Source organism: Sinocyclocheilus rhinocerous, unplaced genomic scaffold (assembly GCF_001515625.1).
Source record: "Sinocyclocheilus rhinocerous isolate Xijiao unplaced genomic scaffold, SAMN03320098_v1.1 scaffold200, whole genome shotgun sequence".
In the NCBI taxonomy this organism is placed as follows: Eukaryota; Metazoa; Chordata; class Actinopteri; order Cypriniformes; family Cyprinidae; genus Sinocyclocheilus; species Sinocyclocheilus rhinocerous.
The window spans coordinates 2,303,063-2,307,198 of record NW_015641014.1 but is presented as its reverse complement, the minus strand read 5'-3'; positions in this window follow the sequence as shown (position 1 = coordinate 2,307,198).

The following is a 4,136-nucleotide window of genomic DNA, read 5'->3' as shown; positions in this document are numbered from 1 at the left end:
GACCAGCTAAGGACCAGCATAAACCAGCAAAGGACCAGCATAAACCAGCTCAAACCAGCATCCCAGCTTCAAAATATACCTAACCAGCATATGCTGTTTTTTTCAACAGGGTAAGCTAACAAATTGATCAAAGTCCCTTCAAGTTACACTCTGTGGCCATCTCGCTAAGATTCACAGGTTGTTGTTTTCTATGTAAGCTCCACGTGTTTTGAATCAGACATAAAATCTGCCAACAACTGCATCATAAATGTAGCTTAGAACATGCTAACAATCTGTATTTTTCAGGCTAGCCTAGCTTATGTGGAGTGAAAGCGCAAACACTGCAAGCAAAACAGAAGTAGGCTATACTTTGGGCTAAACGCTCTTCAGCCAAATGTTAAACAACTGCAAATGCAAGGGAAACTATAGAACTGATTTCAGATTTTATTGGATTCCATACGGATATAAAAATATTTCAAAGTAAGAAAATATATTCCATTTGTTATCAACAACATGAAGTGCATTAAATATTATACTACGTCTAGGTTTCCCAAATTGTAATAATTCAAATAAGAATGAATGTGTTCATTAGTAGTTGATGTGATGTTGAAACACTTCTTAAACCTGAAATGATTTTTATAATCTATTTATATGAGTGGTAGGCTATTTTAGAAAGAAACATTTAAAGGATGAAAAAGAGGAATTACGGAGAATCAATAAGGCATGAATAATGTATTGCTATTGAGTGAATAATATGTAATCATAAAATCAATAAAAAAAGTAATTGTAGTCTGATTACAAGTTTTTTAATGTAATTTAATGTAGAATAATAATAATAATACATTTTATTTATAACACTTTATTTATATTTAAACAAAATATAAAGTGCATTATAAATAAAATGTATTATTATTATTTACCTAATTACAAGTACTTAATTTTTGGAATCTGATTATATAATCCAGATTACATGTAATTAGTTACAACTCAGCTGATGCTGAATGAAAATATAAAATATAAAAATAAAGTCTAATTCAAAATACAAACAAAAACTACATCAATGATACTTAAATAACACTGGCCCATCTCCTGTCTTATGCTGTCTCTGATCAATACTCTAATGAGCATAAAATACATATTGATTTAATACAAAGAAAATGAATGGTTTTTAGACACAATAGCAGTTATGCAAACATCAACAAGGGTTAACCTTGCGATTTTCAATTTTTAACGATGGATTTCCTTCTCTTGGTGAATGCCACCCACAGCATGTTTGTGAAAGAGGCATTCCTCACCGTGCAGCGTGGGAACAACCTGGACCATCCATCCGGAATTCCGACGGAGCATTGTCACACCAGAGCCAGCTGTTGCCATGGAGACCGCCACAAGTGCTCTAGTGCATGTCCCTTTTTAGAAATTAGTTCTGAGGTGGGAAGTGCCTCAGGAGAGCCAATCGGTAGCTATCACCGTGCGTTAATAGCGTTCGCTGCTCTTTCAAGCCCTGAATTAATGAGGTTGCACAACATTTTCCCAAACCACCTGCTGGACGGTCAGATGTGCGTGAAGCTGACTGTTCACCTATGGTATAACAGCAGTTGCTTTAGCTTAAATGTCACTATGGGAAATCGGCATACCAGAATTCAAGGGATGCGGGCAAAGGTTGTCAGATGGCTTAAATAACAGAACCAACCGTGAGAATAAGAGCGCTGGCAGCACCTTTAAACACACAGGCAATCGTATACATTCAGACACACACACACACATACACACAGACACACATAACCTCTAGTCTTGCACAGTGTCAGTGGCTCACAAGCGCTTCGCCCCCTCCGCGCATTTGCTTTGAAGACCGGGAACACTGTGTACCCGACTTGTGCACTGGCATCAGGGCAAATGAAGCTCCAGCCTGAGGATATCACATGCATTCACACATTCACACAGCACAGATTTGGCTGCAGCAAATGAATGTTTTATCAGACTCCATTTCAGATCTATGCAGTCAAACTCAATACATGCTTTTCTATGGATTACATATTATTTACGCAATAGCAATAATTTATTCATAATTTATTGATTCTCCCTCATTCCTCTTTCTCTCATTTTAAAATTTCCTTTCTAAAATAGCCTACCACTTATATACATTCAGAAAGTCTTCCAGTTTTGTAGACATTCAAACAGAGATCAGTCATTTGTCAGGTGGCTACTGGATTTGAACACTGGATTTACAAAAATCATTTCAGTGTTTAAACATTGCATCAGCTACTGATGAACACAAATTTTTATTTGAATTTCTAAATTTCAAACAGATTCACAAACTTTTTTTGTCATCTGATCCTCCTTCACCTAATATATTTATATTTGAAGTACCCCGTAGATTTAAAAATAAATATTTTAATAATGAAGGATCACATTGTCTTGTGATACTTCATTACTTCATACGGCTCCTGACGCCCTCAAGCGGCGACGGGGGCGGCCACGGCTTCTGGGTGCGGGACGATCAGGACGGGTGCGATGGAAGTCCTCTAGCAGCAAAGGGTCCAGAATGTTCCTCAGGTCCATAACCATCCCAGTCGACTAAGAACTCCAGCCGCCCACCCAGTCGCCGCGAGTCCAGGATGTCTCGGACCAGGTAGATGGACGGTTGGTCAACGATTTCTGGAGTAGGTTCGTCGGATTCAGTGGGTCCTGGAGCAGAGGGAGAGTGAGGTTTAAGGAGTGAAACATGGAAAGTGGGGTGAATTCGGTACCTGGGTGGGAGTCGGAGTTCATAAGTGACCTCGTTGATCTGGCTCTGTAGCGGGAGCGGACCAATGTAGCGGGGACTCAGCTTCTTTCAGGGCAGGCGGAGATCCCGGGTGGACAGCCATACTTTATCTCCTGGATGGTAAGTGGGAGTGGAAGTACGCCGGGCATCTGCGAAGGTCTTATGCCTCCGCACTGCACGTTGGAGGTGGAGGTGAGCAGAGTCCCACACTCTCTCTCTCGCTCGGAACCAGTGGTCTACAGCTGGAACTTCCGACGGTTCTCCTGTCCACGGAAAGAGCAGTGGTTGGTAGCCGAGTATGCACTGAAACGGTGTGAGGCCGGTGGTGTTCTGTCTCAGGGAATTCTGTGCATACTCGGCCCAAGGGAGGAAACGGCTCCAACTGTGTTGGTCGTCATGACAGTATGCCCAGAGGTAACGTCCGAGTTCCTGGATCTTCCGCTCAGTCTGGCCGTTCGTCTGGGGATGGTAGACGGAGGACAAGTTCACAGTGACCCCTAATAGCCAGAAGAATGCCCTCCAAACGTGGGAGATAAACTGTGGTCCTCTGTCAGAGACTATGTCCTCTGGGATTCCAAAGTTTCAGAAAATGTGTGCGAACAGACTTTCTGCAGTTTCGAGAGCGGTTGGAAGTCCCTTGAGGGGTATTAGCTTACATGTATTCCTCCATCGCCTTGCGCTCCGGGATGGACAATGGGTAAACTCTACCCTTGGGGAGTTTAGCTCCAGGCAGCAAGTCGATGGCGCAGTCCCATGGCCGATGAGGTGGTAACTGGGTGGCTGCCTGCTTACTGAAGATATCCTGGAACGCCGAGTAATCAGATGGGACCGTGACCTTCTCCCGAGGTTCGGGGCTTTCGACGAGGGTAGATGCAACTTGAACTGAGTGGGATCCTGGGAGCGGAGTGGGTAATGACGTGAGGCAGTTGCGGTGACAGTGCTTGCTCCAGTGAGTCACCTCACACGAGTCCCATCTGATCTCTGGATAATGGAGAACTAGCCAGTGGCGTTATGGAGACGATTCAATAGGTCCTGGGATATGAAATTGCCCGAGGAGCCCGAGTCGACGAGGGCTGGGACTGTAACAGAAAGGTCTGAGGTAAGTAGTTGTACCGATAGCATAGATAGCATGAAAATGACAGGGTCTAGTTGGAGGGTACTCACCGCTGGACGTGGGGGTCTGACTGGGCAGGTCCTGATGTAATGATCAGCCGCAGCGCAGTAAAAGCACAGACCTGCCGCAAGGCGGTGAGCACGTTCCGAGGGGGTGAGCCGGGAGGTGTCTACTTGCATCGGCTCTGGTACTGGGGAACCCATGACGGGCGCAACAGACTGGTGGGTGGCTTCGGTGGCGTGGCATGCGGACAGACGCTGGGAAATTCGGTTGGCTTTT